Genomic DNA, 23598 nt, shown 5'->3' with positions numbered 1-23598 from the left:
ATCCGTGGAAAAGCAATATCGGCAATATCTCAGGGTTCGGCAGAGGACCCCATTAACCTGACATCACAGTGAAGCGATTACTTGTGCTTAAACAGAGGCATATTTAAGACAAGACAGAAGCCTTCAACCAAAGGCATCTCATGCGCCCTAAACAGCCCCCTGTGGTGGACACAAAACCATTCTCAATAAACCAAATAATCCAGCTGGTCTTTAGAAGTCCCTAAACTGCTGACAACAGTATAAGCTGGGGTTTTAGACCATGCTTGGCAGAACCTGCTACGGGGGGCGGGCTCTAGGCCACCTCCATCCCCTCGATCTCAACTGCACTTGTTGATGGTAAAGTCTGTTTCATATCAACATTTGAACAAAGGTTGCTGGAGCTTAAAAAAAAAAAAGTGTTTGAAAACCATGAGAAGCCTATCCATAGCTATAAATGGACTCTGTTTTTCAGACAACGTATAAGTCAGTTACTTGGAACTCAGAACACATGTCCCCTCTCCCAGAAATCCTATTAAAGATTGTAGGTGGGACCCTAAACTGGTCCCTGGATGCCTGCTTGTTACCCGCTGTGTCCTGGGAAAACCAGGACAGATAGTGGAATTGTCACTGCAAATGGTTTTCTAGAAGCAGGAGGCTTGCTGTAGCTCTAATGAGGGACAGAAAATATTAGTCATGATAAGGAATATCATTTACTGAACACACTGTATGTGCCAGCCTCTCTTCTGGGTGGTTTACGTGAGTCATCTTGTGTGTTATTAATTAGAGTTGACCCTACCAAGCTCTTTCTGGGTTCCGGGCACTTTTCACAGATTTTTCTCATTAAGCCTTCTTCATAACCTATTTTATAGACAGAAAAACTGAGTCAGAGAAGTTGATTAATTTGCTTTCATTTGTTTGTGTTTCAATCATGTTTTTTAACAGCCGGCAGAGTGATTCCTTTCAAGCAGTGTGCCCCACGTGGGCCCCATACCTCCAGAATTGCACTTGGGGCCACAGTGGGAGGAGTAAGAGGCCGGAGGGTGAGGCCAGCTGGCAGCAAGTTATCAGGACTGGGATAGCCAGCAGATTTATATCCCGAGTCTCTACTTACTGGCTGTGGGAGTCCAGCAAGTGGGTAGTGTCTCTGAGCCCCATTGTCCTCATCCGTTTACAAGGGATAACAATAGGACATCTCGTGGGGTTTCAGCGAGGATTAAGACAGAATGCACTCAATGTCTTAGCAAAGTGCCAGGTGCCTAGTGGCTCAGATCTGTCCGCTGCTGGGTCTCTGAGTCACTGAATTAAGAGCTATAAGCCTTACCTTAGCCACTAAGGACTCCTGATCCACAAAAGACTTAGGCCGCTTGTGACGATTTCTGTAGAGGCCTAATTATACAATCTAACACCACAATGGGAAAAGCCTGGGATGTCCAGGATACAAAAATGGCGACCAGCGTGATGCCTCCCTCAAGTTCAGCCCCATGATGGTGTACCCGAGCCCCAGCAGAGCGAACCCTCTGCGTCTTTTTTAGACAGTCGAGAAACTCCCGAGGGAGTAAACAGCCTGTTGCGCAAACACGGCAGAAGGATGGCCGCCTCCTCTTTCCTGATGAGAGTCTGTAACAAGATGGAGTGTGTGAAGGCCCAGGCAAGGGGTCTGGGTCACAGGCCAGCATGTCTTAGGGTCCGGGACAGGGCGGCTGCGAAAGGTCTGCGTCCAGGGCACTTGAGGCTTGCTCAGGTACAACAGCTCTGTCCCAAAGGCCTCGTGTGATGGGGATTCTCCAGAAGGTTTTATTTATACTTTTGTTTCTTTTCTTGCAAATGTTGTGAGGGGAGAGGGAGCTTAGCTTTAACATGAAAACTCGTTTTGTGAATCCATGAAGGGAAAGATTGGAAAGGGTTTGAGAACCGCCTGGTAGAGAAGTATATGTTTGAGTAAGAGAAATGGAATTTGGAATTCTCCAAATTTGCCAAACACACAGAGAGGCAACCCAGCTCTCCAAAAGAATGTGCATATATATGTGCATAAGTATATTATAAATCGAACTGTTGTAAAGGATTACAGCATAGAATTTAGAAAAAACAGGGCTGCCCTGGGTGGCTCAGTCGGTTAAGCGTCCGACTTCAGCTCATGTCATGATCTCACGGTCTGTGAGTTCGAGCCCCACGTCGGGCTCTGTGCTGACAGCTCAGAGCCTGGAACCTGCTTCAGATTCTGTGTCTCCCTCTCTCTCTGCCCCTCCCCTGCCCGTGCTCTGTCTCTCTCTCTCAAAAATAAACATTAAAAAAATTTTTTTAACTTACAAAAAACAATATTCAATAATCTTTATTGTAAATTCCTTACACCTTGAACTTCAACGTGACCTTCTATTTCTTGCAAAATCCATAGTCTTTATAATTTACTAGTCAACAGTGTCACAAAATCAGACTATGAATAAATGCTTGAAGAAAATTTGGGTCAGCAGAGTCGGTCATATCGCTGACAATGAGCCTACTTCAAATGAATGTACAAGTAACACGTGCTGCTTGGCATTTTCATAAGACAGACGTGACACAATGAAGGTGTATATTGGCACTTCACTCGTTGGTCACTCATGGGACCGACCTCTCTGCTGAATCAGATAACAGTTTTCTAATACTGCAAGAGTATTTTCTCGAGTTTTTATACTATTCGCAATGCAAGTACGATACACAACACACTTACGTTTAACTGTATCACTAACATTTTCTCAATCATGTTCTTAAATCAAGACAACAAGCAGAAGAACAGCTCACACTGATTCGTGTGGTGTAAATGCTCCTATCGTGGCCATTTCGGACTACGAAGGTGACGTCACTGAACACAGAGTTGGAAGAAGACACCCGGTCCTGCCATTACGTTGTATTTCTACCCTACAGATGCAATGGATGTAAATGTAAATCATATTAAAGAATACATTTATACATAATAAAAGCAAATATATAATAATAGATGACAAAGATGTAAAATAGCTAGGAAGTACTGCGTTTTGAGTATTTCTTACCTTTGACTACAAAAACAGAATAGAATACATTTTACGTATACCTTAATTTTTTCATGTGACCTTTAGAAAAAAATTTTTTTTAGGTTTCTTTTATTTTGAGGGAGAGACAGTGTGAGCAGGTGAGAGGGAGAGAGAGGGAGAGAAAGAGGGAGAGAGAGGGAATCCCAAGCAGGCTCTGCATTGACAGTACAGCCCGACGCGGGGCTCAAACCCATGAAACCGTGAGATCGTGACCTGAGCCGAAACCAAGAGTCAGTTGCTCAACCGATGGAGCCACCCAGGGGCCAGATCCTTGAAAACCTAGGACTAGCTAGTGGTCCAGGACGAGGGGGCCTCGGCACACACTGCCGGAGGGCGTGGGAAGGCAGGGGAGAAGCCCGAGGGAAAAGGTCCGGCTGGGCAGCTGCTCCCGGGGACAAAGCTGAGACAAAGCTGGGGGGCAGGTGCAGAGAGCGCGCTAAGTGGTGGTGACGGGGGAGGGCTTGGTGAAGGCCATCTTGACCGAGAACAGGAAAACCAAACACAGCGAGCACCAATTTGCCTCACACGGTTGGGCTCAGAGGGATTGCATCCTTGGCATTGCTAACTCCCGCCTGGATGCTTCTCCCCTCTAAGGCCCCAGCCTGAAGCCCGCGCCTCCATGGCCCTCCCCCTCCACATCACTCAGGCCCTGCGCGCGTACCTCTCTGACCCCTAGATTCCCCGGAGACCACAAGCCTCCGGAGGGCAGGCACCGTCTGCTTTCTTGCTTCATCGTTGGTGCCTACGGCACCACGTGGCACCTAGGAGGCGCCCGACCACCTCCGAGTGGAGACGTCAGGTCAAATGGCTAATTCCGGGCTGGTAATGATTCCAGGCCTCGCCTTCCTCAGCCTTATCTCTGGCCCCAGCTTCCTGTTTGGGTTCAGGTTGCAGATTAAAGGTGCAGGTGAGTGGCATGGGCTTATCAACTGGGCAAACTTAGCCGGGTCACCTTTCAGATTAAAGGAACGGCGGGAGGGGTTGTTGGGGCATGAGTCATAGAGGGAACCTCTTGGGCGGGTTTCCTTCATCTCCGAGCAGTTTTGTCCTCTCGTTTACGCATTCATTCGTTCACAGCGCGCGGGTTCGTGCACCCTTCCGTCACTGAACAGGCACGCTTTTGACACCGACTCTGTGCCTGGCCCTGATACCCCCTCAGTCATTGACAGCAATATTTGTACATAAGCCTTCCGGAATCAGCCAGACGTGGCGTCCGATTCTGGGTCTTTACCGGGAGCTATGAAAACTCAGGCGTGTCCTTAACCTCCCTGAGCCTCAGCGTCCCTTCTTGGCGAGAAGCGCTAACAACCCGGTTGATCTTGCGGGGCTCTTGAGGGGTCCAAAGGTGACGACATATCTAAAACCGCCAGCTCCGAGTTGGAGGCGGGGGGGACAAGTGTGTCGGATCCGAGCACACTCCACACGCCCACCCACCTCCAACGTATCTCTAAATGGTTCGCACACCTCTTTTTCCAAAGCGTTTTTCTCTTCTCGAGCGTTAAGCCGTTTGGGAAGCTTGCACTGGTGTCCTTCAGAGCTTCTCCAGGGGCAGTGCCCACATCAGCCACCCGGGGAGCCTGTTAACATGCAAATTCCTGGGCTCTGGTGTCGTTTTACAGAATCCGAACCTCCGGAGGCTCAGCAGACAGCCCCGCAAACACGTTCCTGAGGCGAGAGCACCTGCACCGGCTCCTTGCAGCCTCTGAGAAGCCTCTTGGCAGCAATGACAGATGCCCGAGATGGAGACTTGGCTTGTCGAGGAAGTAGAACCGAAAAGCCCGTGTGCTTAGCTAGGAGCCCGGAGGGGAAGGATCGAAGCTATGCAGCGATGGTGGCATGGCCGAGCCGCGGTGGTGACGGAGAGGCCAGATAGCAGTGTCCCCGCTGGGCGGAAGGGAGCAGACACCGCCTGAGTCTGCGGGTGGAAATCCGCCCCACCCTGGAGGTGCCAGTTCCTTCAGCAGTCACAGGGGACTGTCAGGACCGGCACCGACCCTGCAGGTGGCATCCTGACAATGCCATTCTCCAGGTCTGTCCTGGTTTTGAACGCTGTGCCCTTTCCTAGATTGTGTGCCTGGTGACGTGAGTCACTGGTACCACTGACGGAACACCTCCCGTGAGGCAAAAAGCACCCCCGCCAAAGGCTTGGGGACAGGGCGGAGGCGCCCGGAGTGAGAATCGAGTTCGAGCCCTGGCTCTGGCCCTGGTGAGGAGGGTGGAGTCGGAAAAGCCCTGCGCCTCTGTTTGCTCATCTGTAAAGTGGAGCAAAGCCCACCCCTCGGGACTGCGGCGAGGAATGGGTGAAATAGGTGACGTTTCAAAAGCCTGCCGCGAAGACGGGCGCAGCATAGGCGCTCCGTGAATGTTCCTTGCTCCCCCACCCACTGTTCCAGAACAGGAGCCCAGGCAGCAGCCTGCCCCTCGCCGAGCCAAAGTCCACAGTCTGGGTCGACCCAGGCAGCTCTGGCAGCCACGCAGTCCCGAAGCCACCCACAGAGATGATTTTTTTGTCTGGCGTTACACTTTGACTGACAGGCCTGCGCTAAACACAGAAGGTTTGCATTTTCAGTGGAATGGGAGGGAGAGACAGGGAGGGCTGAGGCGTCGGGAGGCCTCTGACCCAGAGCTGGTGGCCCACAGACAGGCCCGAGATGTTCACGCGGGGCTAGGAAGTGCCAGGGGCCATGGAGGACAAGGAGGGTTTGTTTAAGACCCAGCTCCTTGGCATTTCACTAGGAACAAGTGGGCAAGGCTGCAAAGCACCAAGCGTGGCATTGGCTAAGCAGCGACGTGTGGTTCCAGCCCGATCGGGTTCCGGGCAGGGGCGCTGCTCGCGGTGGGGGGAGCTGCGCTAAAAATCCAGAGAGGGGCTGGCCCGAGGACTGTGGGCTCTCTCCTCCGAGTGGATTCGGTGACTGGGGGCAACGCCCCGGCCGGTCTCCCTCCTCCCCTTCCCCTCCTTTCCCTGGATTCTCATCCCGCTCAGTCCCTTGGGGGCAGGGCCAGGGCCTGACTTTGACTCCAGCAGCAGCAGCAGGGACCGGCACAGGGAGGACAGGAGGGCTCGGCCACCCTGATTTTGCTAAAGGCGCTGGTTCTGAAACAACTTTCAGCTTTGGGTGGCGTTTGCAGGGACTTCTGTGGCTTCACGGCCGCGGGAGCCATGGGCTATGCCGACAGCCAGCGCGGAACCACAGGAGGGGAAGTTAGCCAGGCCCCCCAAAGCCAAGAAGGGCATTTGGCGAGCCGTCCCTCACCTCTCCTTCTGCGTTGGGATTTCAGGAAGGCCTGGAAGAAACCCGTGAATTTGGAAGCAATGGAACCCCAGAGTCACAGGGTGAAACTCACTGGTGAAAATCTGGGTCCCCGATTCTTTCTAGAGTTCAAGGAGCTTAAGGGCGCCTGGGTGGCTCGGTCGGGTAGGCATCTGACTCTTGATTTTGGCTCAGGTCATGATCTCATGATCTCTGTGCTGACTGCGTGGAGCCTGCTTGGGATTCTGTCTCTCCCTCTCTCGGCCCCTCCCCTGCTCGCACACGTGCGCATACTCTCTTTCTCTTTCAAAATAAATAAACATTAAACAAACAAAAAAAGAATTATAAGAGCTCCTGGGTGGCTCAGTTCGCTAAGCGTCTGATTTCGGCTCAGGTCATGATCCCACGGTTCACGGGTTCGAGCCCCGCGTCAGGCTCTGTGCTGACAGCAAGGAGCCTGCTTGGGATTGTCTCTCTCCCTCTCTCCGCCCCTGCCCTGCTCGCACACGTGCGCATACTCTCTTTCTCTCTCAAAATAAATAAATAAACATTAAACAACAAAAAAAAGAATTATAGGGGCTCCTGGGTGGCTCAGTTGGCTAAGCGTCTGACTTCGGCTCCGGTCATGATCTCACGGTTCATGGGTTCAAGCCCCGCGTCGGGCTCTGTGCTGACAGCTCGGAGCCTGGAGCCTGCTTCCAACTCTGTGTCTCCCTCTCTCTCTGCCCCTCCCCCACTCATGCTCTCTCTCTGTCTCTCAAAAAATGAATAAACGTTAAAAATTTTTGGAACAAAAAAAAGAATTATGGGAGCTTAAAGCACACGCCTCCTTATCCTGACTGTGGACCTCCACGAGGTCCACCCAGCCCCCTGCCCTCCTAGCATTAGCCAGCCAATGAACAGGAACCCGTGCAGCCCCTCCCCCACCCACCTGACCCTCCACCCCTCCTCACCACCCACAAGCACATGCTTCCGTGTTAGGACCTATGGTCTAGACGATTCTTGCGTTTTGTCTCACTGATTAGTCATGCCTACTCTCCAAGAATGCCCTACATCAGAGACCCCACTGACCCAAGAGCTTGTCTCCAAATTTCCCCTGCTCTCGACCAGTTCAAGCTCACAGAACGTGACCGTGTCCGTGGAAGTCACCTCTCCCCAGCGCCACACTGGTTTCAGGTCCTGCTGTCCTCCTCATCCTCCGGTGGCGCGTCTGGGGATACAACGCAGAATAACTCGGCAGCCCTGCCCTCAGGGAGTGGAGTCTCGGCAGCGACCCCAAGCATGAGGAGAGGGCAAAGACCCTCTCCTTCCTAAAGCTCCCCAACTCCCCAGGCCTCGCCTCTGCCTCTTCCATTGCCAAAACACTTCACACCTCTCAGGACTCTGTGTGTGGTAGAAGCAAATCGGCAAGGCTCGGGATGTTAGATCCCCGAAGCCTTGGCCAGCTGTCGTTCCCCTGCAGTCCTGGGTTCCCCGGGGGTTGGTTGGGTGGGACCCCCGAGGAGCTAAGTCCTGAGACCCTGCATGGCCCTGAGTCCCGAGGCTCCCTTTCCTCCTGCCTCACGGTGAAGCTTTTCTTGCTCTTTTCTGGCCTTCAGGTCCAGATGGCTGGGGTCTCTATCCACAGAAATCCCAGCAAAGGGGAAAACAGCAGCCCTCAGGGGGCTAAGGCTGGTCTGAGCACACCTGTGTCTACACCACTTGACTCCCAGGCTGGCAGCCCACAGTTCCCCTCACTCTCTCAGCCTTGTTTCCCAGGCTGGGGGACTAGGGGCTCCCCCACTGCCTGGCGCTCAGAGGGTGTGGCCAACACTGTCCTCGGCACTCGTGTCCTCAACTCCCTGCCTAGATGACAAACTCAGCGCCTACCTTTGTCCCATCTCCCCGGCGACACCGAGTACGGAACGCAGTAGGTCCGTGGAATCATCCGACAGCGCCTCCGATATGACTCTGGCTTCTGGCCAGTAGTTCCCAAGCTTCCCACGGACAGGCTTTGCCCCCAGCCTTGTCGTTCAGGTACAAGAGCGTGTCTCCCCTTCTCCAGACCCAGCTCACATCTCCTCTGCTCTAGTCACGTCCCCTACCTTCCCAGGTCCCCAAGCGAAGCTGCAAGGACAGCCATGAGTTCTGATTCAGGAGGTGACCTGTCTTGAGTACTCTTTGCTCCTGGCACTTGGGTGGTGGCTTTGGTCTAATCACACACCCTTTTTAAGAAAACGGTCATTGCTCCCTGCCACAGGCCAGACACGGCTCCGAACAAGCACCCTGTGATTCTCACACTCGCCAGCCCTGTTTTCCCGATGTTACCCACGGGGTCTTTAGGACTGACTTGCCTGCGGTCTCAGGACCAGGAAGGGCGGTGCTGGGGTGTGGACTTGGCTTGCCTGGTCCCAGGGGCGTGGGCCCCCCGGGGGACCACCTGCCGCAGCCTCTCTTGGAGGACGGCCGTGCAGGTTTTGTGGGGATGGCGGGCAGGTAAGCGGGAGGCAGTGCCAGCGGCCAGCCGGCCGTGACCCTGAGAGGGGAGAGGCCGTGATCATCCATGTTACGGTTGAAGAAACACAGCTAGGTGGGGGCGAGCCCGTCCGGCTGGGGTGTGAGGCTTCGAGGGGTATGCTGCAGACACGGCTTAGCCAGCTTTGATGAAGGTGGCACGGAGGCTAGAAAGGGGTCTACAGATCTTTCTCCAACACACACACACACACACACACACACACTAGATGAACACATTGCTACCCAGAACCGCGGATAGTAAGAGAGATTTGGGTTGCACAGAGGGGTAAGAAGATCCAGGGAAGAATGGTCTCCTTGAGGCAGAGAAAGCCAAACCCTCCCTCATCCCCTCCTCTGCCTACAATGCCTTCGATTCCCTCTCCTTGCCCAACCTCCTATTCTGCTCAGAACTCTCCTCCTACAGGAAGTCTCCCCTGATTGCCTCCCCCTCTAGGCTGGGTTGGGCGCTGTTCTCTCACAGCGCCTGTGCCCTGCCATCAGGGGAAGGGGTGAGCAGAGCCACGAAGGAGGGAGCAGGCTGGGCTTGCGGGTGGTGACAGTCTGTTTTTCTCGGAGCTAAGAGTCCCTACAGGAGCAAGTGGCAGGTGGCCCTGGAGAAGTGGGGTGGCCCCATCCTGGTCCTCTTGGCCACGGATGCTACTGTTGCAGGAACTTTGGGGAAAGTGGCGTCTCCCTCATTTCTTCAAATAGCATCTGGACCCGAATGCTCCAGGCGGCTCTTGGGTGCGGAATCATACGTGCAAATTTTGCCACTTCGGGCTGATAACTCCGAGGGCTCAGGAGACAGTCCTGGCAGGGACTGTGCATAGTCAGGGAGCAAAGACAATCCGATAGTGTGGTTTGAATTCCACGTTCCTTGATCCTAAGGCCTTGAAAAAGAAAACATGTTCTGATTTGGCTTGGAGAACAGACGGAAACTTCGGTCTCATCATGGGGAAGACGTCTCCTCAGCTGGTTCGTGCTGGTGAATCCTGGAGCTGGAACCCAGTCGTCCAAGCTTGAACAGCAGCAGCGACACTGGGGGGGGCAGAGGAAGGGCCTCCTTTCCGCGGTGGCCCGTCCCTGCTCAGAAGGCAGGGGAGAGGCCGGCATGTTCTATCCCGGCACCTGCTTATTGTTCGGCCCATCCTCTCTCCCCTGGCCTACGCAACTCCGCCCTCCTCCGCCCTCCCTCCCCCCCCCCCCCCAGTGGATCTCGTACATTTTTACAAAGCATATGCGTATTTCCTTGAGAAACGCGGGCAGAGAAGGGAATTTATTTAAGTAGGCCATGGAAAGAGGCAGGGAGGTGGAGACATCTTAGACGTGTGGCAAATAATCCCAGTGGCTAACTTTCTTTTTTTTCTTTTCTTAAAGTTTATTTATTTATTGGGGGCGGGAAGAGAGGGAGAGAGAGAATCTTAAGCAGGTTCCATGCTCAGCATGGAGCCCGACGCGGGGCTCGATCCCAGCAACGTGAGATCATGACCTAAGCTGAGATCAAGAGTCAGATGCTTAACTGACTGAGCCAGCCAGGCGCCCCCCAGTGGCTAAACTTTCTAGAGCACTTGACTGTTTTCTGAGCATGTGCAAATGTACGAGGACATCGTGAGTCTCCAGGAGCCAAGTTTACCAAATCTTTAAATCCAACTGCTGACATTTACTAAGCGCTTGGACCTTAGCACAAACCCCGGGAGGTAGGGAAAATGCCAAAAGTTTCCCTACAGCTCAGCTAAAGAGAAGCAAAAATGAATTAGAAAAATAATAATAAAGGAAACTGTAGTTCCCCCGCAGCTCAGCGGCTACACGGGAGTTATCCTCTTAACTGCTCACTACCAGGCCGTGTCTCCCTTCTGTTACAGATGCGGAAAGTGGGCCTAAGAGGAGGGGACCCACTCAAGGCCAGGAGTGGGTCAGTGCGGGCAGGAGACAGCAGAGTTGGGGCCAGAGCAGGGGTCTGATTCTACAGCCTGTGCTTTTTCTCACACTCTCAACGGAAGGAGGCTTCCGGCGTTTGGTCCCGAGGTGGTGGATCCCACTCTGAGCCCCACGGGCTCAGGGAACTTTCTCTACCTGTCCCACGTAAAGGCCCCTTGCTCACCAGCGTTCCCATCCTGCGTGCTTGGGCTGAGATGGCTCTAGGCCGCTTGTTACGGGCTGAGTTGCGCCCCCTCGAATCCCCCTGTTGAAGCCCTAACGCTCGGTACTTCAGAATGTAACGTATTTGGCAAAAAGAAGTGATTGCATTAAAATCAGGTAGTTAGGGTGGGCCTTACTCCAACAGGACGGTGTCCTAAAGAGAAGAGACTTGGACACCTGGAGTGATACCAGAAATGTGCACGTGCAGAGAATCCCTTGTATGAAGATACAGTGAGAACGTGGCCATTTACAAGCCAAGAAGAAATACACTTCTTGACGCCCTGATTTCAGACTCCCAGGCCTCCAGGACTATGAGAAAATAAATCTGATGTTTAAACCACTCAGTCTGTGGTATTTTGTTACGGCCGCCCCAGTGAACTAACACAGCAACCCAATCTTTTTTTAAAGTTTATTCGTTTTTGAGGGAGACATAGAGAGAGTGCAAGCAGGGTGGGGGGGCAGACAGAGAGGGATAGAGAGAACCCCAAGCAGGCTCCATGATGTCAGCACAGAGCTCAATGCGGGGCTCGAACTCGTGAAATCGTGAAGTCATGACCTGAGCTGAAATCAAGAGTCAGAGGCTTAACTGACTGAGCCACCCAGGTGCCCCCAGCACCCTAATCTTAAGTTACAAGGCCATATACACCTATTAGAATGACTAAAAAGAGAAAGAAAGAAAGGGAGGGAAGGAGGAGAGAAAGAAGGCAGGCAGGCAGGAAGGAAGGGAGGAACGGAGGGAGAGAGGGAGGGAGGAAGAAAGGTAGAGAAGGGAAGGGGGAGGGAGGGAGGGAAAGAAGGAAGAAAAAGCTTCCCTTTGACTGGTGATCCCCTGAGGGAGGGACCGAATCAGGGGTGCTGGGCCCAAAGCCGTGCTCGGTGTTCATCAGGTGGGTGCAGAGTTGAACAGTGTTCATCAATTTTGGCCTTGGTGCACTTGGGCAGGAAGGAAGCCAGCTTCCAGAGCCCCCGGAGTGCTTGCTTTTGCAGGAAAGGTCTTCCCTGAAGACCCCACTCGGCCTCAGTCCAGTCCCTCTGAGCCCGGCAGTGTCACGAAAGGTGTGAGTGGCTCTGGGGCCTGAGCCTTTCCTGTGGTTTCTGTGCAAATGAACAGATGACGAGAGGTAAGCAGATTAGGACTGGCTGGTTGGAGTCATTTCAGCGGGCTCTGGGTGGCAGGGGCTGTGCTGGATGTAAGGTAGGGGCCCTGGGTGATGAGGGCGGGGGAAGGTGGCCTGGTCGAGCTCAATAAAGGAGGTGGTTGGGAGTGTGGACTTTGAAATGCGTTGCCTATGAAACACACCCTCCGGGGCCAGTTGTTGCCATCTCTAGGAATTGGCGAGCCCTGGGAGGGAGTCCCAGCCGCAGGCTGTCAAGCCATCAAAAACACAGAATAAAAATAACGACAAGCCCCCAGGTGATAGCTAGGTGCTCACGATCTCCCAGCCCCTCTTAGACAACAGGTCATAGACCTAGCTTTTCCCCCCCTACCTCACACGGGGGGGCTGGCCACACAGGAGTTCGAGAGAGAGCCCTACCTGGAGGGATCAGAGTTTTCTCTGAGGAGTTGGTGAGTGTAGACAAGGTGTAGGGTTGTCCCATCCTTGCGGGGTTTTGCTGTGAGAGAGAAACCTCATCAAAACATTCGTCAAACTTGAAAGTATTTGGGGGGCCGGGGTGGCTCAGTCGGGCAAGCATCCGACTCTTGATTTTGGCTCAGGTCATACATGAGCTCACGGTTTGTGAGATCGAGCCTCGTGTCGGGCTCTGCACTAACAATGTGGAGCCTGTTTGTGATTCTGTCGGCCTCTCTCCCTCTCTCTCAAAAGAAATGAAAAACATTTAAAAAATTTTTGAAAGTATTTTCACACATGCCACCTGGCAGAGTCTCACGACGGATTCATGAGGTGATATTATCATCCTTGCCTCACAGTTGAGACCGAGGCTCAGAAGGGACTGACCGAGGTTCATGGCTCCACAGTGAACCACCCCTGGGGCACTGGGGTGTGGATGAGACAAAGATGGTCAGAGATAAGAAGCTTCTGGAAACTCTGGCTTTCTTGGGAAGATCAGCCCTGAGCATATGAAAAGGGGAATGCAGAGCAACCGGCTGGAATGAATGGGAGCTGGAAAATAGGAAGGTTCTGGGTGGCGGAAGGGGTCAAGTGTGTTGCAGTCAGGCGGGCTGAGGGAGGCTGGTGGGCATTTCAGGTGGGAGCAGGCTGGCTCCCAGGAGAAGGGCTAGTGGCTGATGTCAGTGGAGGGGAGGGGGTGTTAGAGGTGAAGGGAAGGGGAGGGAGATCCTGCTACAAAGAGGATTGGCCGAGGACAGCTTCCGACGCCCAAGGAAGGAACGAGAGCTATGTTCTGGTGCACTAGGGAGCCACTGAGGATATCTGAAGATATCCCCAACTGGCTTTAGAGCCAGTTGGATCGGGGCTTTAATACCCTGATCTATCACTAGCTGTTTTACCTTCAACAAGGTGTTTAGCCTCTCTGGTCCTTAGTAGCTTCGTTGACAAAACAGGGATCAACACTTGGAATTAACAGTCTCAGAATTGTCACTATCAAATGAAATACCATGTAAGACATTCACACTATCTGACACGTCGCAGGTCCTCCAAATGGTAAATACTCACTGTTCATCAGAAGGGAAAGTTCATCCGGGCACCTGGGTGGCTCCGTGGGCTTCGACTCAGGTCATGATCTCGCAGTTCGTGAGTTCGAGCCCCGCATCGGGCTCTGAGCTGACAGCTCAGAGAGAGCCTGGAGCCTGCTTCCGATTCTGTCTCCCTCTCTCTCTGTCCCTCCCCCACTCACGCTCTGTCTTTCTCCCTCTCTCAAAAATAAATAAACATTAAAAAAATTTAAAAAAAAAGAAGAGAAAGTTCATCTCTCTGAGCGTCAGATGCCTCATCTCTACAACAGGAAAAATAATGCCAGCTGTCGAATTTCTCAGAACAAACATCAGGAGACTTTATCACGGAGCACACCATCTTGACAATCCTAGTAACGTCTCCGGAAGGGGAAGCCGGGAGAATAGAGTGACAGGGTTTGAAGTCCAGGGTGATTTTAAGGCAGTTCTGGAAAGACTGGTTGGGACTGGGCAGGATTGATGACATAATAGTTCTTGACTGGGGAGCACAGTGAGGTGAGGGTCTTGGAGTGAGTATCCGTGAGGCACCTGGGTGGTTCAGTGAGTTAAGCATCCGACTTCGGCTCAGGTCACGATCTCACAGTTTGTGAGTTCGAGCCCCGCATCAAGCTCTGTGCTGGCAGTGCGGGGCCTGCTTGGGATTCTCTGCCTCTCTTTCTCTCTCCCTGCCCTTCCCCCACTTGCTCGCTCGCTCTCTCTCTCTCTCAAAAATAAATAAACTTGAAGACAGTATCCATGAGCAAGCCTGTGGTCTGGATCAGAAAATCAGTGTGTAGCCTGCTGCCAGCAGCAAGTATTTTCTGGAACATGCAGCTAATTTAGCATAGTCCAGTTTTTTCTTAGCACAACCCCCAGAAAACATGTTTTGCCCCAGTATTAATTAGCACAGGAACAGTAAAGTATGTTGGTTTCCATAATAGTAATACTTACCTCCTAGGATCGTTTGGAGAAATCAAGGGAAATCGTGTAGAATGTGTGCTTAGCACAACCTCTCCTCAATAACATACTTGTTAATTAGGGGGAGGCGGGAAATAACCAGATTAGAATAGGGTAAAGCAATTTTGCCTGGGTGACCGATCCCCGGGCTGGGGGAGGCTTCCAGGATGTGAACTGCCAGTTTTAAAACAAAAACGACTCCCCTTACCCGGCCCCTGGTAACCGCCATTTTATTTTTGTCTACCGAATTTGACTACTATTCCATACTAATGGAATTATATAGTATTTGTCTTTTGGTGACTTAGCATAATGCTTTCAAGTTTTAACAGCGTGTCATGTGCATGTGTCAGAACTTCATTCCTGAGGCGCCTGGGTGGCCCCGTCGGTTAAGCATGAGATTTGGGCTCAGGTCGTGATCTCATGGTTCATGGGCTCGAGTCCCGCATCAGGCTCTGTGCTGACAGCTCGGAGCCTGGAGCCTGCTTCGGATTCTGTGTCTCCCTCTCTCTCTGCCCCTCCCCTGCTTGCGCTCCGTCTCTCCGTCAAAAACAATACATCAACATTACAACATTAAAAAGAAAGAACATTCCTTTTGAAGGCTGGATAATACCCCCTTGGAGGGCTACACCCCTGGTCGTTTGTCCTTTCATCTGTCAGTAGACACTTGGGAGGCCTTCCACTTCTTGGTTCTTAGGAATAATGCTGCCATCAACATGCATCAACACAGGTGTAATTAAAAAAAAAAAAAAACATTTGAAGTGTTACATAATGTTTGTTCACAAGTCAAAGAGTACAACGGGAGGCCCTTAGTGAGTAGAGAGTACGGTTTCCTCAGTAGCAAAGGCTCTATCCTTCAGCAAGCCTTTGCTAGATTCTTGCTTCGGGGCCTTTGCTGAGGACACTAGGGCAGCCCTTTGGAAGCACCCCAGCTCCTCTGGGAGACACTGCATCGGAAAGAAATAAGCCCATAGAGGATCCTGCTGTGGGGAGAGCCTGAGCTCCTAAACCGAGCAGAGTCACCCTTGGCATGACAGGCGGAGCTATACCTCTTTCATTCCTCTCGTCTGTTCAAAGGGAAAACTGAATCTGAGTGAAGAAATGCCCAGAACTGGGGTGAAAAATAAAGCAACTGGTTTCTTTTCCAAAGAAGACATCCAGATGGCCAACAGACACATGAAAAGATGCTCAGCATCACTCATCATCAGGGAAATGCAAATCAAAACCACAATGGGATATTGCCACACACCTGTTAGAATGGCTAATGTCAAAAAGACAAGAAATAACAAGTGCTGGCAAGGATGAGGAGAAAAGGGAGCCCTTGTGCACTGTCGGTGGGGATGTAAATTGGTACAACTATGGAAAATAGGGTGAAGGTTCCTCAAAAAATTAAACAGAGGGCTACCATAGAATCCAGAAATTCCACTTCTGGGTATTGACCCAAAGAAAATGAAAACACTAATTCAAAAAGATATATGCACTCCTATGTTTATCGCAGCATTATTTACAATAGCCAAGATATATATGAAACAATCTAAGTGTCCATTGATGGGTGAATGGATAAAGGAGATGTGATACACACACATACACACACACACGCACACACACGCACACACAAATAGTATTCAACCATAAAAAAGAGTGAAAATTTTGCCATTTGCAAAGACATGGATGAAACCTGGGGGCATTATGCTACCTGAAATAAGGTAAAGATATATACTGAATGATCTCACTGCACGTGGAATCTAAAAACCAAAGTTAAAAAAAAAATACAAGCTCATAGAAAAAGGGAATAGATTGGTGATTTCCAGAGGTGGGGGTTGGGGGTGGGGGAAATGGGTGAAAAGGGTTAAATGGGTGAAATGGGTGAAAGGGGCCAGTTTTAAAACTAGTAAATCATGAGGATGTGATATACAGCATGACTATAGTTAATAATACAGTATTGGGGCACCTAGGTGGCTCAGTGCGTTCAGCATCCAACTCGACTTCAGCTCAGGTCATGTCTCATGGGTTCATGAAACGGAGCCCCACGTCGGGGAGCGGGGATTCTCTCTTTCCATCTCTCTGTGTCCCTCCCCCATTCTCACATGCACCCATCCGTTCTCTCTCTCAAAATAAATAAACATTAAAAAAAATTACAACATTGCATATTTGAAAGTTGCTAATAGAGTAAATCTTGAACGTTTTCATCTCAAGAAAAAAACTCTTTATGTGTGGTGACGGATATTAACTGGATTTATTGTGATCGTTTCACAATATATAGATATATCGAATCGTTACGTTCAACCCCTGAAACTAATGTAATGTTGTATGTCAGTTGTACCTCAATTAAAAAAAAAAAAAGCCACAGGCTTCACAGTTAGACATTTCCCCCATCCCCTTTTCCCCAGATGGAGACCCACATGGCTTACTGGATTTCTCTGCTAAATGCCTGGCTGGCACTGGTGCATGTAATTCTCACCACCGCCCTGTGATGAGTGTATTACTATCCACATTGCAGACCAGGAAATTAAGGTTGGGAGGGGTTAAGGGACTAGCAAAAGGTCCCGCAGCAGAAAGGACAGGAGAGCTGGGATTCCAATTTGGGTCTGTAGGGAGAGAACGGGGGCCTTTCTTCTCAGTCTCCTAAGTGTTGAGCCATCAACCACTGGGTGATCGGGTCTCCAAGATTAATGAGTCACCAGGACTCTTAAAGCATTATCTGAAGGTAAACAAGTCAGTATCATCTCCCGTTTAGGATCTGCGGGTCAGGTCGGTCTACGGTGACTTTTCCTCTCTTGGGAGAGAAAGGTGGAAATTCATACCTAATTGAGCCCAAGGCAGGGGCTCAGGTTTCTCCTGGGGCGGCCTTGCTTCCAACCCCCTGGGGGGTCCTGGCCCAGTGCTATTCTCAGTAGGGTCCCCCATCAGCAGGGAAACTAGAACAGATTGACGGGAACTCCAGATGGAGAGAGACGCCCTGGGGGCACTTGGCTTAAGCCAGATCTGAACTGTTTCCCTCAATCCTGCTCCCCAGGCAGGAGGCCCTCTGAAAGGCCCTAACCACACTGATCTTATCTCCTCCTGCAGAACTTTCCCACAGGGAGGTGGGAAAGGTCAGCTGTGTGTCCTGGGAGCCTTGGGGGCAGGCTCAGCCCCCTTCTGCTGCAGAGGGGCTATGACAGAGGTCCCAGAGCCTACACACCTGTACTCCGGGGGCCCCTGTGTCCTTCTAAGATATACGAGGGAGCCCTAAGTGCGGGGCATTAACATGGTACCTGGCCTACAAGACAGCTGAAAATCATTGTTAGGTTTTGTTTTTTTATAGAATTTTTTTTTAATGTTTGAGAGGGTGGGGGGCAGAGAGAGAGGGAGACAGAGACGCTGAAGCAGGCTGCACACTGCCGGTGCAAAGCCTGACGGGGCTCAAACCCACGAACCACGAGATCATGACCTGAGCTGAAGTCAGACGCTCAACCGGCTGAGCCACCCAGGCGCCCCCATGTCAGGTTTTATCAAGCTCTCCTTTGACAAGGTTTAACATGGGCTCAAACCTGAACATGGGTGCACGACGAGAAACTCCCTCACCCTGAATCAGTAGGTCAGAAATGCCATCTCTTCAGAATTCATGCACCACAGTCACTATTTTTGCCACATCTGCCTTCCACCAAGTGCTGTTGTTTCCATTTTTAAGTCCATTATTTTATCCCTTAGTAATTTTTTTTTTAATGTTTACTTATTTTTGAGACAGAGAGAGACAGAGCATGAACGGGGGAAGGGCAGAGAGAGAGGGAGACACAGAATGGGAAGCAGGCTCCAGGCTCTGAGCCATCAACACAGAGCCCGACGCGGGGCTCGAACTCACGGACCGCGAGATCGTGACCTGAGCCGAAGTCTGACGCTCAACCGACTGAGCCCCCCAGGCGCCCCGTTAGTAAGTTTTTTTAAAGTATCAACAGAGGTCAGTGGAAAGCCGGTACCAGTACCCATGTACTGTGCATACTCTCTCACCGTATTTTATACGTGTACATATTTTATCACCGCAAAAATCAATACGATGAATACTCGTCAGCAACGAGAATGATCAACCTACATATAAACACAGTAATGCGGATGAATTTCACAAACAGAAAGCTTCAGGAAAGAAGCTGGGCCCCGGGGGATTCCATTTGTATGAATGATGTGAAAAACAGGCAGATCTAACCTATGCTGTTAAGAGTCAGGAGAGTGGGTGGTCGCCCTTTGGGGAGGGAGATAGTGACTGGCAAGGGAGGGGAGGGGCTCCCAGGAGCCCAGAAAATTCTGTTTTGTGAATTCAGCATTATCTGACTGCTGGATTCACAGGTTGCTCAGTTTGCGATAGATAATTCGCCCAGTTGCCCAGTTGCACACCACTTAGGGTGCTGAACTTAAACGTTAAAAAGAAAAAGAAAAAAAAAGATTACAAGAAGTGGAAACACAGTGAACCAGCGAGGGTGCGTATTAACTTCTAGGCATCGGCCATGAGGGTGTAAGGGCCCTGAGCCCGAGGGCCGCGCCCCGTGGTAGGAAGAGGGCACGCGAAGGGCCCAAGAGGAGTCAAAGGCTGCTGCTTTGGTTTGCTCCGAAGGTTTGCAGGAGAACTAGAAAGGACGGGGCTTTCTCCCGGGCACTTGGGGAAAACACAGAAGGAGGCAGCCCACCCCCAGCTCCAGGTAAAAGGCTGCAATGCGGTGGGTCAGGGTGCAAAGCAGGGGCCACTGAGGGTGCGCAGCAGGAGGCGGGTGGACAGGGGGTGGGTGGGAGGATGGGAGTGTGCGGGGGCAGCAGAAAGCAGAGCTGAAGCCCTGTGCTGAGGGCCAGCGGGGGTGGGGGGAGAGGCTGGAAAGAGCGGGGCGGGGCGGGGCGGGGCGTAGCGGGGCGGGGCATAGCGGGGCGGGGCTCCCCAAGGTTGGGGCCTCCCTGCTGCCCCTGGCCTCTCAGAGCGGCCAGCGTCTGTGGTTTTGGGTTGCTTACACACCGCATCTCAAGTGTGGCCTAAAAAGTGGGCTAATGCCTCCACCTTCCCAGGGCTGCGCGGGCCGGTGGAAGGGCCACCTAGGTGCCCCCCACTCGCCTTAGATTCGCAAATGATTGAAACCTCAATAGGCCCCAGGTGCCCACCCTTGGCGTCAGCAGGACGCCCCATTCACTCCGTGGGAGCCGCGGAAGCCACCCCCTCCCCCGCCCAAACGCTGAGCCAGGGCATCCCGGGCACCCTCCGCCCCCACTTGGGTCGCCCTCCTGGGGCTGCTTTAGTATTAAGAGTTAATGATTAAATCCGGGGTTCTCCATTAACCCCGCCGCCAGCCTTTGTCCCCAGGCCGCCCAGGAGCCTCCTCCTTTGAAACGCCACATAAAAATGATAGATGCTCTCTTCCTCCCTCCCCGGATCCGCAGGCCCTCTTTCCCTTTAAAGTTTGAGTCGGGCGAGTCCAGCTTAAACACGGAAGCGTGGGGAAGGGAGGGGGACGCGGGGGGGGGGGGGGGGGGGCGGGGAACCAACGCGCACGGTGGCTGCGGGGACCGGCCTGGAGGGGCGGGGCGGACGCGGGAACCGGGCCAGCCACCAGCGCCCCCCCACGTGCGCTGCGCCAGCTCAGGGCGGGACCTGCCTCTCCGCCAAGGATCACGTTGTTGTGGGCGGTAATGGTAACCTCAACCGCTGGAACGAAGCTTGATCTGCCCACATGGCAACGCGCTGTGATGAGAATTGAATGAGAAACGTGTAGGCACGGCTGGTGAATTCCGAATTCTGCCCCTACACCACCCAGAGCGGGGTCCAGGCCTTAGTGGCACTGGCCACACCCGCGTGCTCCTGAGAAATGCGGCATCTCCGGCGCGCTGAATCGGAATCTGGGCTTCAATTAGATTGCCAAGTGACTCCCGTGCCCACTACAGTCTTGTCCACCTACGTAACCGGTGGTTCTGGTTATAATGGCAACAAAACCGGGTAACGGGCATTGAGTGCTTGAGTGCATGAGTCAGCATCCATCGAAGCACTTTGTGTCATTATTCTGCTTAATCTTTGCAACGGGTGGCTACACCATTTTGTGGATGCCAGAGTTGAGGTTCAGGGAGGGTTGGTGCCTTGTGAAGACACATGTGGTCACGTGTGAAGCGATCCGAAGCCCAGGCCGGGACAGTCTGGCAAACAAGCACCCACACAGATACACTTCTAGGTTAGCTTCTGGGTGCATGGGCCACATCGAGTTGGGGACCGTCCTTTGGGATAACCAGAGACCAACTCCTGGTGCCTCTGGGGACACCCAGCTGACACGGGTGAGGCAAAACCACACCTGGCCCCAGAAAGACATGCCCTTTGTGGTACCCACCTGCAGCTTTTGGAGACAGACGGATGAGACATCCCGTCCCCATACTCCAGCTTTTAGGAGGAAATACCAGTGCGAGGCGTAAGCAACTGCCCCTACCCGTGTACCCCAGGTCAGCTGTGGCGCCACGAAAGGGTTAAGCTCGGACTCAGCCACTACATAAATCTGTGTTTATCTGCTGCAAAGTAAGCTATTTAGGTTTCTGATTTACAATCCTCGGTTTTCATAAAAGTCAGTCATTCCCAGTAAAAGAATGTGGGTTAGATTTATAGGATCTGCGTTAGTCTTTAAAGCCCAAAGCTGGTCTATGACTCACTCGCTTTAATGTTTTTGCTCTAGTCCGGAGTATTCATGTGCAAAGAGAAAGATTCAGAACTCTGCCCTAAAAAATAAGACTTTTGGGGGGAACTAATTATAATGGCATCGATTGTACTATGCTTGTAAACTTGCCGTCAGCAGGCCCCCCTGGAGCCTGTTTTCCAAGGGTTTTATTCCATAATAAAATGTGCTCTGGTTTGCAGCTTGGCATATGAGACCTCCAATGGTATGAGCGCATGTTTTTTTTTTCCCCGCCAAATTATTAGAAATAAACAGCCCACCGGTGGAAAGGCAGAAAAATTATAAGCAAGGAAAATAAATCTTGGAATGTTTGCATTCGGTGACTTTAATAAAATCGGTCACTTAGCCCAACAGCCCAACTGGCTAAATGGAGCCGGCCTGGTATTTTTATTTTAACTTGAGTTTGTGTTTTGCCAGTGTGAAATGGGGTCAAGGCAAGGCACCATGGAAAAAGGCTTTGATGTCTCCTTGAAAAATATTTTGCACTGTGACTTTACCGTATTTCATGTCCTTCTCCCCCTCCCCCCCCCCCCGCCCCCGCCCCCAGGCCCAGCTTGATGAACTGCATGTTTAACCCATGGCCATGACGCATGGTGAAATATGGCCATCACCAACAGTCCTCATTCCAGCTCGCTCCCCTCCCCCAACGAAGTCCGAATTCAAGGCAGAATGCTTAATGCAAAATAAAAGTGCTGATCAAAATCAGCAAATATAATTAAAGGGCATGGAGGAAAGTAGCCTTTTCAAATTTCTCCTAAGCAAAGCCAAAGTGAGGGGCCCACGTGCAAGAGGGAAGGAAGGTCCCGGGGACTGGGCAGTTGGCTAGTTTTATTCCAACTGGGTTAGGAGGGAAGGTTTGCCAGTGCATCGAGAAGCAGAGAACGACCGGTTAAAAAGGATGACAGAGAGCATTGAGCCCAGAATAAAAGCAAGCCCTCCTTCACCAAATGTGTGAGAGAGAAAGGTGGGCTTATGTTTACTAGAGCTTTCTGTCTCAGCGTGAGCACATTGGAGATCGCGGATGGTCAAGAGACAGACTTAAAAGTATCTGCTGTTAGTCACGGTCAGGAAAGGTTTACTGTGGGCCTGCAAAGCGCAGGCAGAGGCCCCCGGACACACGGATGCATGTTGCCCCTGACTTTTTCCCGGACCAGTGCTGGAGCAGATGATTTGGCAGAGGGTTTCCACCCAAGCAAGCAGAGCACGCAGAACAGTACAGATCGATCATGTGTGGCCCGTCCGTATTTCAGTGCAGCTGGGACAGAAATCCTATTGGGCTGCTTCCTTAATTTGTCTTGACCTTCACCTTAGCGCGGGGGATGATGGTAGGTAGGTCCTTTGGGGCTCTCAAAAGTGAACAAAATATGGTCCTGGCCTGAGTTCAATGGCACAAAGGAGTATACAGAGCACTCCACTATACCACAAAGAAATTGGTAAGGGCGGGAAAGAGAGAGAGAGAATATGTGTGACTCCAGAAACCAGGGAAGGCTTCAGGGAGCAGGTGGTGTTTCTATGGCTCTGGAAGACTCGGTAGGGACTTGATATATAGAGGTGAGGAGGAAGGATAATCCAGGGAGAAAGAAAAATGAACAACAAAAGTATTTGGAAGTAGGTAGCTTGGCCTGCTTGGAAAGAGGCAGGAGTTCTTTGCGGATGCTTCATGGAACACATGAGGAGTCTAGAGGTTAGGAAAGGGAACCCAGGCCAGGTGTGGACAACCTTGCATGCTCACCGAGGAAACTGGACTAAGTCCTGCAAGTACTGGGGTCTATCCTGACCCGTGGAGTCTGGGGTCAGTGTCCTTATTTGTGGCCCCAGCATAGCCTCTCCCTCCCTCCCTAATACTCTTCACCCTGTAGCTCAGCTTCATATCTGTCTCCCCTCCTGGATCGTGAGCCCCCAGAGTCCCGTTCACTGTTCTAATCCCAACATGTAATCGATGGGGATGCCCAACGTGTAATCGATATTTAAGAAATACCAGATGCAGACTGAATGAAATGGACTTCTCATGGTAATGAACTGAATGAAGGCTTATGGCAGGGAAAGGGTGTGGACTTCGGAAAGGCCGTGGAAAGGCCGTGGCCTTCGGCTGTAAGGTAGACTGGAGCTGGGGGAGCCAGGACGCAGAGAGGCGCTGGCATTGGCTGGCAGCTGGGGAGTGTGGTCTGCTGGAGGTAGGAAATGGAAAGGATGGGGAGGTCAGGATGCAGAGAAGTCTGGAAATGATGGAGATGAACAAAGCACAGTGGATGGATGGATGGATGGATGGATGGATGGATGAGTGAATTCAATCAGGGATATGCTACATTTGGAACGTGTTATGCACCCGAATAGAGGATTTGCAGGCATCAGGTAGAAATTTAGCGTAGAAACGTCTACATGGTGAGCTCCAAGAGAGATAATGCAGAGAAAAAGCCAAGATCAGAGCCCAG

General features: G+C 51.8%; 1 long non-coding RNA gene across 1 annotated transcript in view; it reads right to left on the bottom strand.

The window, feature by feature from the left end:
• The window catches only part of LOC109272989 (uncharacterized), a 61251-nt gene that overhangs the window by 36573 nt on the left and 1080 nt on the right, over positions 1 to 23598 (bottom strand). The gene's annotated exons all lie outside the window — the stretch shown is intronic.

The sequence above is a fragment of the Panthera pardus genome, unplaced genomic scaffold (genome assembly GCF_024362965.1).
Source record: "Panthera pardus isolate Hobbes unplaced genomic scaffold, ASM2436296v1 HiC_scaffold_22, whole genome shotgun sequence".
Taxonomy (NCBI): domain Eukaryota; kingdom Metazoa; phylum Chordata; class Mammalia; order Carnivora; family Felidae; genus Panthera; species Panthera pardus.
Note: the sequence above shows the minus strand (reverse complement) of the source record. Positions and strands in the feature narration are given on the sequence as shown.